Source organism: Myodes glareolus, chromosome 2, assembly GCF_982192425.1.
Source record: "Myodes glareolus chromosome 2, mMyoGla1.1, whole genome shotgun sequence".
NCBI lineage: Eukaryota > Metazoa > Chordata > Mammalia > Rodentia > Cricetidae > Myodes > Myodes glareolus.
The window spans coordinates 30,334,308-30,348,666 of NC_142027.1; the positions used below are offsets into that span (position 1 = coordinate 30,334,308).

At 38.7% G+C, this 14,359-nt stretch overlaps 1 long non-coding RNA gene across 1 annotated transcript in view; it reads left to right on the top strand.

Moving 5' to 3' along the window:
• LOC146895686 (uncharacterized) overlaps positions 1 to 14,359 on the top strand; it is a 30,840-nt gene that overhangs the window by 12,997 nt on the left and 3,484 nt on the right. The window contains exon 2 of the long non-coding RNA XR_015000618.2: positions 25 to 66. This is a non-coding gene — a long non-coding RNA (uncharacterized LOC146895686). The remainder of the gene's footprint in view (positions 1 to 24; positions 67 to 14,359) is intronic.

The following is a 14,359-nucleotide window of genomic DNA, read 5'->3' on the forward strand; positions in this document are numbered from 1 at the left end:
AGAAACTTTATGGTTTATTTGCAGAAAACAAGGACACTGAAGGTTTTCCTGCTTATTCCTTAACATGTAAGTATACCGTATTGTATCTCTAGACTGTTCTGTTTAGTATACTTATTATTTTTTAAAAAAGGTTCTTGAAGTTTCTTACTTGTTTTTCATTAAAAAAAAAACATTGAATAAGGAAGTAAGGGATGGAAGAGAAATTACTCAATAGATTTTGGCTTAGCACTAGACAAAAACTCAAATAATTTTGTGAAATGATGCCACACATTTGCCTGATTGACAATAGGAATTTATAGGAGTGCTACTCTTAGCACTGCTGTTGCAAAAATCAAAATATCAGTCAACTCTGAAAATTGTTGAGGATGCTCTGTGTTGCAGTATCAAATGTTCATTCAAGATTATATTCTTTATATATAAGTAAACAAGCTTATGTAACTCACTAGCATGTTAATTTTCTTTTGTCTTTAATACATAGTAAATTATATGTACATAAAAATTGCTCTAAAATATTTTTCTTTATAATTTATGATCAGAAAAATTATATTTCTATTTTATATACCCTTACGCCATCAGTCACATCAAATTCCTTGAGTGAGAACCTAAAGACATGGCTGAGCACTTAGGAGCACTTGCTGTTCTTCCAAAGGACCCAAGTTCCTTTCCCATCACTTATGTTGAGTGGTTCAAACTGCCTGTAACCATAGCTTTAGGATCCCTGACAAAATCTCCTTGCCACTGTGGACACCTACGCACAAGTGATGTACTCATAGAAACAGGTATATAAAGGCCCCAATGCTACAGAGAAACCTTGTCTGGAAAAAACAAAATAAAAGAAGGAAACAGATATTATAAAAATAATAATAGATCTAAAAACTAATGAGAGAAAAGAATTGAAAGCAGAAAAAGGTTTTAAAAATCTTTTTTCCCTTTTCTCATAGATTACATCTCAACAGCAGTTTCCTCTCCCTTTTCTTCTGTGAGTCCCCACTCCAAAACACACGCACCTCTTTCCTCTCCCAGATCCATTCCTCCTTCATTTTTCTTCCATTTAAAAACAAAAACAAAAACAAAAACAAAACAGCCTTCTCGGACATGAACTGAATACCAGATAACATATTACAGAAGGACTAGGCATAAACCCTCATATCAAGACTGGAAAAGGCAACCCAATAGGAGAAAAAGGATTTTAAGGGCAGGGAAAGAAGTTATAGACACACTCCACCATCCCCACTGTTATGAGTTGTACAAGAACACCAAGCTGTGTAGTCATAACATATATTATATTGAGGTCTTTAATCAGTTTGGACTTGAGTTTTGTACATGGAGATATGGTTCTATTTTCATTCTTCTACATTTTGACATCCAATCATGCCAGCACCATTTGTTGAAGATGCTCTTTTTTAAAGACTGTTTTGAACTTTTAATCAATCAAAAGTTCCAGTAGACCATCAGGCATAGAGAGACCTGAAAAAAGGCATTAAAGATTGGATGCTGAAACAACCCCCATATCACCCCATAGAACTGGAATACTCAGAAGCTATTCCTTCTACTAAGATAAAAAAAAACTTTTTGAATAATGTAACCACTTATGTAACTATTTGGTCCAGAACAGCCACTTTTACCAGGAACATATCAGTAAAATTATGTAACAGTAATATGGATGTTTTGTGTTCTATATTTGCCATTTGACACAACTGCAAATTAGGTACTTTATTAGCTTCCCTGCCTAGAAAACCTAAATTGTACCTTTGTCTTAGCTGCAAGGGAATCTAGACATTTTTTTTTCCCGTATTCTATCAATCTTTCCAAATCAAGGGTAGAAATGAATGTCAACCAAGACTCATTACTCTCTTGTACAATACTACTAAATGAAGCTGACTTCCATACAATCGGTTTTGATATGGAGAAAATATGAACAAAAAATAAGTTAAAAGACAGTAGTTGACTGAACCTCGGGTGCATGGGGGGGTGGGAGGGTCGATGGAAGGGGAGAGGGTTAGAGAGAAGGGAGTAGGGGAGGAACGGGGAAAGCTTGGTGGCCGGGGATGGGGGGGGGAGGGAGGAAGGATGAATATGGGATCAGGGAGATCAATCTGCTTGCTAATGGGATTATTATTAACAATGCCTATCACCTATTATTTTGTTGTCATGTTGAGATTGCTGATCCTGGGACTGTTGGGATGCAGTTTGCGGACAATCTTCATACACAGCTTCTTCTAACCATGGAAAACAAATGACCGCGAGATACCAGTGAGACCTGTTGAAAAGAACGGCAATTCCAATAACACGCCAAGTCTACACAATGCAGAAGACTTTTCTAGAGCTCCACCTGTGAGATCAGACGTGATAAACTTTCACTATTAAGATATCGCATCATGGAAGATGGAGCACACAGCCCACACTAACAGTCCACACTAACAGACACAATTTACCGAGCCATAAATAAACGTTTGTAATGCACTGTCCGAATAGCTCAAATGTCATCTACCTTCAGAGTTTTATTTTCAAGATCTCTATTAATAAAGAGACCAATAACATCACTTTTTTGTATCAGAACTTAAGAAATGTATTCTCTTCTGATATTTTTAGTTTATAAAATATTTCTTAAGACAAAAAATTAATTGCTTTGGTTATTATAACATTGAAGAAATTTATCATTTTTCTAATAAAAACTTAAGTGATCTTTGCATTTAAAAAAAAAGAACATATTTCAACTAAGGGAGCCATTTTAGGGTTTACAGGAGACTTGATTATATATGGGATCCCAGGTCCAAGGAGAGATCCCCCAGATTGCTCTCTGGACAGAGGAGAGGGTGCCTGAATCGGCCGTGGCCCATGACCATACTGATGTATATTTTGCTTATCACCATAGATCCTTCATCTGGCGAAGGACGGCGATACAGTCGGAGACCCACATTGGAGCACCGGACTGAGCCCCCCGAGGTTCAAATGAGGAGCAGAAGGAGGAAGAACATGAAAAACGAAATCAGTACTGCGAGGGATACTATCACCCACTGATACAAGGGAACGAATCTGATGAGAGTTGACCAAGGCCAGTTGGACTGGAACTGAACGAGGACGTGATCTAACCAGATTCTCGGAATTTGGCCGGATTCTCTGACTGTGGCTGGCCCGAAGTCTTTCTGAAAAGCCATTGACTATGACACTGGGACCTGTTTCCTCTACATATACTGGATTTTGGGGATCCAGTCTGTTTGGACACTCACCTTCCTGGACCGGGAGGGAGGGGGAAGGAACTGGAACTTCCCACAGGGCAGGAAACCCTGACTGCCCTGGGGGACGAAGAGGGAGGTAGAGGGGGAGTGGGGGGAGTGGAAGGGTGTTAGGAGGGGGGGCGGAAATGGAAACTTTTATAATTTAATAAAATTTACTTAAAAAAAAAGACAGTAAATGAAACACAACAAATCAAAACACAAGAGAGTAAGCTAGGAGGACAGTTCAATGGTTGAAGGGGTTCCTGACAAACATGAGGACCTCCATTTAGATCCCTGTTACCCATATAAAAAGCTGGGCAGAGTAGCATGTGCTTGTAGTTCTAGCACTAGGAGGTGGAGACAGAAGAAGAACTGGAGTTTGCTGGCTGGTCAGTATTACCAGTGGAGGAGCTCCAGTTTCAGAAAGAAATTACATTTTATAAAAACAAACACATGAAAAAAAATTCAGAATAAAAATAGGAGAAGCTGTTTTCAATGGTAAGTTTTGGGGATCTATTGTTGTTGTTGTTGTTTTCTGGTTTGTTTGGTGAACTCAACACAAGCTGGAGTCCTCTGAGAAGAGGGAACTTGAATTAAGAAAATAATTCTATCCAATAATCCTCTAGGCAAGTCTGTGGGCATTTTTTGATTGATGATTGATATGGACAGGTACAGTCCACTTAAGGTTATGCTATCCCCAAATAACTGGTTCTAGGTTGTATAAAAGCCAGCCGAGTAAGCCATGAGAGTAAGATAGTAAACAGTCTATTTCTTCCTCCTGGCCTCAGTGTACTCAGTGTTTGCCTCTAGGTCCTTACTGAGTCCTTACCCTGACATCCCTCAAAGATGGACTCTTGTGGAAGCTTAATTCACATAAAATCTTTCCACCCCAGCTGCTCTTGGTCATGGAGTTTATTACAGCAATAGAAATCAAACTGTAATACCATAAATCAATGTTTAGCCTCCACATGAGCATCTATATTTATGCATACACCACAAATTCATACACACACCCATACATTTTGTGTGTGTAGGTAGGTGGAGGGAAAAGGAATGAAAGAGAGAAACACTAATTAATGTTGCCTCATCTTGAATTGTTGAGTCATTACAACAACTAATTCACCAAAAAGATATAAGCGTGCTTGATTTATATAAGGAAAAAGCAATTCCTATTTTGGTGGACGAATGAATTGTAAAATTACCTGTTAGAACACCTAGCATCTCCCTAAGACAAATGTTTTTTTTACTAGTATTCCTTGTGCCAGACCTGCTAGTTATTATTCTGTACCCTGTAATCTAAGTAAAGCAATCATGTTGCTGGCGTGGTACACAAACTCATTCGGAATCTTTTGCCAGTTTATCCCCAGTCTGATTTCTCAACAATTCCTTCACATGTGTTCTATGCTTGAAAGGATACAATTATTAGCTTATTAGCTGTTCTTAACAGGTTTACTTCTGAACTGTATAAAATGCATACCTTCTTCTCGGACGTCTTCCATATCTTAATATCCTGTTCAATAACACCCTATTTTTTCCTATTCTTAGTGAATGTCTTTAACATGACTTTTATTTTATTGTGATTTTTATTTCTTTTCTTATTCATCATTTTCCTTAAATATACTACGTCCTCTTTGAAGATAGATCTGTTTTATTACACATGCTGTCTCAGTAGTTGGTAGAGTATGAAGTAGATTCACTTCATGAATTTGGATTACAATTTATGTGAGATGACAAACAATGAAATAAGAAAGAAGTATATAAATAATACTTGAAGAATGAGTATTACAAAATACTTTAAATATAAATAAAAACAAACGAGATAGTGAGAAGTTAGGGCTGGTGTTGGAGCTGGTGATGGCCAAGCCCCAAGGTCAATTGTTCTCCCTTTTGTATACTTGTCTCACATTCATCATGACTAGTTGATGAAATATGGTGAATTTTAGGTGCCATCTGAAACTATGTCTCTGCCTTGGTCTTTTATATTGTTTGTTATGTGAGAGACTGCTGTCTATTTAGTGAAGATACAATGTTCACTGCACACATCCATCAGGAGATGTGGGTTATCCATCTTGGAAGTGGTTATTATGTGGTTATGTGGCCTTGTGGGTTATCCATCTTGGAAGTGGTTATTAGCTGCAGTCGGGACTCTTATGACCACAGTGACAAGAGACACCTGACTGAAATATCATGGAAATTCTGATCTACAAAACACAACCAAACCTTTTCTGAATCACTCAAAGAATATGCATGAAGGCTGATATTTTGATCCACTATATTCAGTGATAGCATACATTATAAAATAAATACTACAAGGTCTCATCTAGAGAGGTCTTGAAAGCTTCTTCAAGCAGGTAACAGCTAATGTGAACAGAATGAGGAGACATCAGCTGTTGACATTTCAGAAGTCAAATGTTCAACAGAGGTAACAATTGATGGCCCTGTGGTAGTGGAATGTTTGTCATACTAAGGGAGAGAGGAGCAGTAAGCATGTGAAGCAGGGGAGGGGAAACTAGGGGACAAGTTCCTTTAATTTTTTTCTGCTAAGAGAACAGAGTCATGTGGCTTGCCATCCTTTTCTTTCTTTCTCTCCCCTCCCTCCCTCCTTTTTCTGTTTGGTTTTTTTTTTTTTTGTTCTTTTTTTTGTTTTGCTTTTTTTTTTATGACAACCTTTCTCTGTGTAGCCCTGGACATCCTGGAACTCACCTGTAGGCCAGGCTACTCTCAAACTTAGAGATCTGCCTGCCCCTGCCTCCCAAGTGCTAGGATTAAAGGGGTATTCCACCACCACCCTGTTTGTTCCTTTCTTTTAAAGTGATACATCTAATGCTTCTTTATAGGAAGATGGACTAAAAGGGCACATCTGAATGTTGGAGAAAGAAATAGCTGCAGAAGTGAAAGCAATAATGAAAAATGTCTTTAATAGAGGGTTTGTGTGGGATTCCCCTCTGTATGCTGTGAATATCATCAGTTAATAAAGGAACTGGTTTGGGCCTATATCAGAGCTTTAGGGGAACAGAGCTAGGTGGGGAAAACTAAACTGAATGCTGGGAGAAAGAAGAGTGAAGACAGAGCGAGAGAAGCAATGTAGCCCCACTAGAGACAGATACCTGAACATTAGCTGGTAAGTCATGACCTTGTGGTGATACACCAATTAATGGAGATGGGTTAAATTAATATTTAAGAGTTAGCCAATAAGAAAGTAGAGCGAATGGGCCAAGCAATAATTTAATTAATATAGTTTCTCTGTGATTATTTCAGTTCTGGGTAGCAGGGATGAACCAGTAGTCTCCCACAACAAATTGGTGCACAAACATGGCCAACTAAATCCACTTAAAATCCTGAGAGAGCGTGAAAAGGAATTCTAGACATAAATATACAGAGTTCAACACAGCTTCTTATTGTTTGCTGACAGCATGCCAGAACTCCTTTATAAGAGGTTTTCCTGATTTGGCAGTAGTAGAAAAAAAAGCCACACTGCTTTGAATCAGTGACTTTCTGGGCCATGCTCCCAACACAACCTCTGACTCTTTCATTTGAATGAGTTTTGTGAACAACATGTTAAGGCTTTCTTGGTGTCAACATGGACCAGCTGTGTGCCTAGAGATGGGGCCCTGTGCATGGCTCTTGGAGGTGGCAAAGAGCTCTGCCATGATGGACTGGGCAGGGCAAGCAGACAGTACTGTATTTCCCCTATCTATGGCGCCTCTTAATTTCATAAGGAGAGCTTAGCATTTTAAGAAGCACTTCAGGTCACAAATGAATTTCAGATACATAATAGGACAGATTCAGACATTAAAGGCCTCTAAACGAGACACAGTATATTTTAAAAAGGTACATAGGCTTGGGAGAGAGAAGAAAAAATATAGAGAGTTATAAAAGGAAATAAATGGTTTAGAAAAAAACAAATTCTTTAAAGAGACAGAGTACAGACAGTCATGGATTAGAGGAGTAAAGATAATAAAATAAATATTAAACTTGTACTAAAAGTAAAATAAGCCATGAAAAGATGAAATGTACACAGAGAATTTGGATAATGTATATTATTGTGTTTTCTTTGGATTTTTTGACTGCAGAGATACATTTGATTTTGAGGATTGCTAAGCTAAACCAACATATATACTTTAAAGGAATCTTCTTGATTTCAAAATATGGAACTAAGAATATGATGCTTTGGAAAATAAGTTCTTCTTTTGTTTCCTCAGAGGATGAGAAACTGTGGAATTTTTCCAGACTAATATGATTTGATAAACCATGATCCCCCGAGAGGTCACCATGAACACCCCCCAAAAATTCCTTTGTCCAACAAAAAGCAGGAGGCAGTTTGGAGAACTACACTCATATTCCCAAATATTGTTTATAAATATTTCTTTACATTTAAAGGGGGATATGCTATAGAGATTTACATTGGTATGGATCTTGGTTTATTGATGCAAATTTAAGGTCAATTTTGTTATATGTATGTTTCTGCTCTTGATTAAAGTATTGTGTTCATGCAGCTCATTAAAAAATGTAATGTATAATTAAAAATATAGGTTAATAAATAATCATCTATAATAGTCAAGTTTAGTCACGTTAGTTAGGTTTTCTAGATATATGGAGATATATTTCAGTTAGATAGGTATTCTTCAAATCTTTCAGAGACCTTCAGAATATGGCATTTAAATTTTTTTGAGAATTTAGGACTTTTCATGACAATGAGACACATCTGCTCCTGACTGCAACAGTCCTCTTCAAGAGGAAGATGGGCATCGAAGAGGTTCTTTATGAAGCTGCTTAGCCGTTTGGGCAAGAAACTGCTCTTGCCTCGACTGCTTGGTGAACTGGACATGAAGGACCCACAGAGAAATGACTGCTTAACTTGCCTAAACGTGAGATGATCCTTTGGAATTCCTGCTACATGAAGGTATCTTAGAGACATTCTGTAGGATACTGAAGAAAATGACTGACAAACTGCCAATATAGGTAGAACTGTCTTTGAAATATCCTGCTTCATGGAAATGTCTCCTGGATATTATGAGCCAGTAGGCTGAGAATGAATGCCCCAATGGTACTAAAGAACTTTGGGTGGCTGTCCAGGCAGTGAGGTGTCATTGTCAATTCCAGGGTTTTGGAAGTTGCTTACAATGCACTTCCTGTTTACTTAGGTAATATTATATCCTTCTGGGATCTTTGATGGAGTTGAAGAATTTATAGTTATAGTTTTTCTTAGATATGATAAAAGATAAAGTAGATATAAATATCATAACTATAATTCTTACTTGATAACCTGTTTTGTGTATGTAATTTTATTATGCTAAAGTTAAAACCTTCTTTTTTCTTTAAACAGAAAAGGGGAAGTAATGTGGGATTTCCCTCTATATGCTGTGAATATCATTAGTTAGTAAAGGAACTGCTTTGGGCCTATAGCAGTGCTATAGGGGAACAGAGCTAGGTGGGAAAAACTAACCTGAATGCTGGGAGAAAGAAGGGTGAAGTCAGAGAGAGAAGCCATGGAGCCACATTCAGAGACAGATGTGCTGAAACCTTGCTGGTAGGCCACAACCTTGTGGTGATGCACTGATTAATGGAGATGGCTTAAATTAATATGTAAAAGTTAGCTGATAAGGAGCTAGAGCTAGTGGGCCAAGCAGTTATTTAGTTAATACAGTTTCTGTGTGACAGCCTCCTATAACAGAGGGTAAATTTTTATCTCAATCAAGTCTGTTTTATAGTAGTGACAAAGACAGAGAGGACCAAGTGAAGAAGGACACTTAAAGGAAATCCCACACAAGCTTAGAATTGAGTATAGTAGAGGGCTATTTAGTTAGGGTAGACTGACAGATCACAATTCTCTGCTGGAATGGTGAACAGCAACTAAATCCTGCAGCTGGAAAAAAGGCCAGATGTGTGCTTTACAATTGGCATATATATAGATTAATAGGTCACACCCAAGTGGGCAACTTAAAGGCTACTGGTGGTAGGAATTCCTACAGCAGATCAAGCACATATGGACACTGACCTGGAGACTGTCCCATCTGCACAAACAAGGCATCTTTGTCTAGTTGCCTCTATTTTCTCAATAAAATGCTTGGTTTGATTATGAACTAAGGTGGAGATGTAGGGGGTTTAAAGAAAAAAAATGAAATAGCTATTTGTTGCATGGCTGAAAAAAATTGAATGCTCAGTTGGAATTTCTATTGTTTTCCACTCTAGGGAAAACAAATACCAGCACAAAGAGAAAAACAAGTGGATATGAAGTATTTAGTGCAAAGAAAAAAAGAAAAAGAAAGCCTTGCTGGCAGCAAGGGAGGATCAAAGGGTGAAGAGAGTGAGCCAAAAGACTGGCCTTATTTTATCCCCCCGAGTTCTAGTATTTTAGACTTAGAGGGATCAGTATATTTAGACAAAAGCAAACTCCTGCTGCTTTTCTCTGTCCTTCGTGTCCTTTTATTGTTGTTGTTGGTGGTGTTTTTTGGGATTCACATTAAAGAATGAATTTATGCTTTCTCTTTTTAATTAGCAGTGGAACCAAGAGTCAGAGCTAAATGTGGAAGACTATCACTCCATTAGGAGCCACTGATGAGACTGATGTTCTCCATAATTGACGAACAGGTTACAGTAACTTGAGGGCTTTTTTATTAAATTTATTTCTACTGTGTAGGTTGGGATATGAGGGTGGTGAAGTGAGTTAGTCTGTGAAGACCAGAGGACAAGTAGTGAGAATCAGTTTTAAACTTCAACCATATGCACCTTGGGCATCAAATTCTGGTCATGAGGCTTGGTGGCAAGCACCTTTACCCACGGAACACCTCATTTGCCTAGGTATCTCCATTGTTTAATGTACTCTCCAAGATATTGGTTGGTAATAGAAAGAAATGTGAGTGAATAAAGTAGACAGGATTTCAGCACTTCTGCCCACTCCATACTCTCTTTATTATATAGATAACCTGACAGGCATGCTTTCTAAAGTTCAGTTACATAAAATATTTCTTCTATCATATATAGCTCTCCATTACTGGGGGGGGGTACAGTGTGATGCTCACAGTACGTTCTTAAGCCCAACAAAGTTTGAATTATTTAAAGTGTTTACTCATTGGTTTCTTCACCTATACAATGGTGGATAATTACAGAACACACTTCATTCTTGAAATAACTGACTCTTTACATTTAAATTCTTAGCATACAATCTGACACATAAAAATGTTATAAAATAATCACAGTCAGTCCATATGAATATATCCTTTTAATGAAGTGAAGAAGGGTTCTTCTTCGCATACATTAAAAAGACTTCTAAAAAAAACTTTGATTTTAGTTTCAACCATACCTACTTTTCAGCTCAAACATAATTCAGAACATAAATATTCTGACATACCCCCTTTTAACATAATGTATAAAGATTTCTAAAACAAGTGTGAGTGTATGTGTGCCTGTGTGTTTGTGGGGGTGCACAATTATTGTGGAAATGGCAGGGGCTGTTGGTAAATCTGACACTGGTTGTCACACTATTTTCTTTTTTGTTTATTCTTCTCTCATATATTACATTCAAACCAGTTTTCCCTTCGTCCTCTCTTCTCAGTCCTCCACCTCCACACACTGGCCCTCTCCACTAGATCCATTCCTCCTCTGTTTCCCTTCAGAAAAAAGCAAGCCTCCCAGGGACAGCAACCAGTGACACTACTTTCATTCTAGCAAAATTAATAAATTACAACTTTAGGGTTCCACTTTGCACTTTAATACGAAACTTTGAGTCAGTAGAATTAAAAATGTCAAATCAAAATGATCCTTAACAATCAAATATTGAATACTTTCATTCCTATTGCTTCACAAATGAAATTTAATGACCATCAGGATGTTTCCCCACTAACAACATCCTTCTATGACAAAGACAAAATACACAAGAGACATCTCAAGCTTGAGAGAACTTGGAGCAAGGAGAACACTCCTCCACTGCTGGTGGGAGTGAAAATTTGTACAGATCCTTTGGAAATCAATATGGTGGTTTCTCAGAAAATTGGGAATCAATCTACCTCAAGACCTAGCTATACCACTCCTCGGCATATACCTAAAGAACACTGCACCATCCCACAAGAACACTTGCACAGCTATGTTTGTAGAAGCTTTATTCATAATAGCCAGGAACTCGAAACAACCAAGGTGACCCTCAACCAAGGAACGGATAAAGAAAATACGGTACATTTACACAATGGTGTATTATTCAGTTGTTAAAACCAATGACATCAGGAAATTCCCTGGCAAATGGTTGGGACAAGAAAAGATCATACTGAGGGCGGTAACCAAGACCCAGAAAGACAACGTGGCATGTACTTTCATGTAGTGGACGTTAGCTGTAAAGTAAAGCAGAACAATGCTACAGCTCACAGACCCAGGAAGCTAGTTCCAGGAGGGCTCTCTACAAGGTTGTATGAATTTCACTGAAAAAGGGAAACAGAATGGATGTGTCTGTGGGTAGGGGAAAAGAATTGGAAGAGGAATAAGGATGGGAACCAGAGGGATCAGGTTTGGGGAGGATGGAGGAAGGGAGTATTGGGAGAGACAAGTAGAATCTGAGGGCATCTCTGGGATGAGCTAGAAACCTAGAGCAATGGAAACTCCCAGGAATCTAGGTGGGTAACCCTAGCTAAGACTTCTAACAACCGGGAATACAGAGCCTTAAACTGGCCATCTCCTGTAACCAGGCCAGACTTCCATTAGAGGAATTGGGACACTAAGCCAGTCACAGACCCACAGGCATACAGTTTACCCAGCCTACAATATATGCTGGGGTAAAAGTGGAAGAGCAATTGTGTGGAAGTGATCAACTAATGGCTGGCACAGCTGGAGGCCCATACCCTAAGAGAGAGCTCCCCCACTAGGGCCAGTACCCAGAGACCTAGGATAGAACCAAACACAACTGGCAAAAAAAAAATTATTATTATTATTTCTAATGATATTCTGTTATGCTCATGGTGCAATTGGTGCCTAGCCCAATTGCTCAATTGTCATCAGAAAAGCTTCATTCAGCAACTAATGGAAATAATGCAGAGACTCACAGCCAAACATTAGGCTGAGCTCCAGAAATTCTATGGAAGAGGGGCAGGAAGGATTGTAATACCCAGTGGTGTCAAGGAAAACCCGCAGAAACAACTAACCTGGGCTAATAGGGGCTCAGAGAGACTGAACTGATAATCAGGAGGAATGCATGGGACTGGCCTAGGCACTCTACATATATGTGACAGTTATGTAGCTTGGTCTTCTTATGGGACTCCTAACCGTGGGAACAAGGGATGTCTCTGACTCTGTTGCCTGCTTTTGGGACCCATTCCTCATACCGGATTGCCTCATCAGCCTTCATAGAAGAGGAGGTGCCTTGTCTCACTGCAGTCTGATGTACCATGGCTGGCTGATATCCATGGGATGCCTGTACACCCATAGCTGAAGAGAAACAGTTGAGGAGGAGTGGGTGGAGTGTGGGGGTGGGGAGGACAAATTTGGAAGAGGGGAGGGGAAACTGGTTAGGATGAAAACAAAACAAAAAAAAACAAGACAAAAAAACCAACATCCTTTTACTTTTACTAAAGCATTTATGATTCCCCCCACACACACACACCTCCATGATCAGGTATGAGTTCTGACCAAAAGTGGAGAGTAGAGGGGGGCTGACTAAAGACAAAAAGATATTTGTGTTCTTCACACAGAAGCACAGAAACTTCTCAACAGCAGCAGCAGCCACAAGGGCTATAACATCATATCTGTATCCTGGTATCAACCCACAGGGTGAGCAACCAGCTGCCAGCTACCTGCCCAAGACCATCGGGGGGAGGGAGTCTTGTCACACTTTCTCTTACCCTGAGGACAGACTGCCATGCACTCCGACTAGCGTTCCAGCCTCTACCCACAACCACTCTCTCCTATGGTCAGAGAAGGCTGGTGCTCGGGCTGCAAGATGTGCATGCAGCGGTCTATAGAAACAATTACACTGAAGAAGAAAGATGAGTTTAAGAAAGCTTCTAAGAAATTTATGCAAAAAAAGAAAAAAAAGATTCCTAGGTTGCAGTTTTAGAAGGCTTTTTTCCTTGTATATTTAAAGAGTGCATTATGTAGTCATTCATTCTGTAAATTAAGCCTTTTGATTTCCAGTAGCATTATGCAAAACTAGCATATTGTACCTATTTGCAAAGATAATAAATTAGTGAATGCTTTCATTTTCTTTGGCAAAATTGCCAAAATGTGTCACAACAGACAAAGAACATTTGAAATGTTACCAAAATAGAAGTATTTGTGTCAGCAATGAGAAGCACAATAGATGATACAGTTACTTCGGCTGCCCAAAGATATATGGAAATGAAAAAAAGCCAACGGATAGTTACTCTGAAGAAGCGATCAGGGATCTGTGTGAACATCATGAGAAAATTACCCAGGACCACTAATCACTGAAACAGAAATGTTGGACAGAATGTATTGTCTGATGAAGCAAAGATTTGGGGAATTTTCCCAGCCACACCTTTCCTTTTCATGCTTCAAATGCACTAGATGAATTTCATTTTCCCAGAGGTCATCTGAGATGGACAAAAGATGCCAGCAAATCACAAAACCGTATCTTCATGTGGAAATTCTCAAAAAGCATAAAAGATAAAAGTAAACTAAAATTTGCATCTTGGTACATATGTATCTAAGTGACATAAATTATAACAATGCATAGAGACAAATAGTACCCCAATACTCTTTGGTTAAAGTATTTGGTGAAATGACTGCTGAGCAGTTTGGTATTCACTTGTCCATGTGTACATGCATATGCAGTTGGTCTTCCTGAGTGCTCTGATTACTGACTCTCTGGTAATTACATCTGTAAATTCTCTCAGTCATACAGCAGCTAGAATTCATTACCGCACTGTGGATTCTCGAGGGACACTACTGAGGACTCTTTTAAGAACACTGTAAGACAAAAAAAAATGCTTAAGCCCAGAATACAGAGATGATGCTACACATGAGAACAACAAGACAGTCACACATACAAAGTCACATCAGATGACTGAAGCTAAAATTAGTGTCTGCAGTTTTTAATTTACTTCCTTTCTGTGTATGTTTACATACATGTATATGAGAGATACTTCAGAAGAGCATAACAGTCTATTCAAAGTATTTTAACATATTTGGCAGAAAGG